Genomic DNA, 286 nt, shown 5'->3' with positions numbered 1-286 from the left:
CACTTCTACAAATGGCCTCATTCCTCACCCTCCTCACTCAATCTCACCCTTACTCCTCCCCATCTTCCAAATCACTTCACTCCTCCTCCAAATCTCATTATTCCCCTTTTCCTTTTATCCTGCTCCTCACTCCCATCTTCCTCCTTGTCCTCAGCACTGCACTCTCCACCTTTTATTTTTCTCCTCTTCCCTGAGCTCTCACTCTCCTCCAGTATTTCTTTCTTAACCCTTCCTCACCTTCCTTCCTCCCACCTTCCCCTCCTTCAGCTGCCACCTCCATGTGAAG

This window comes from Chiloscyllium plagiosum, chromosome 10 (assembly GCF_004010195.1).
Source record: "Chiloscyllium plagiosum isolate BGI_BamShark_2017 chromosome 10, ASM401019v2, whole genome shotgun sequence".
NCBI classification, from domain to species: Eukaryota; Metazoa; Chordata; class Chondrichthyes; order Orectolobiformes; family Hemiscylliidae; genus Chiloscyllium; species Chiloscyllium plagiosum.
Note: the sequence above shows the minus strand (reverse complement) of the source record.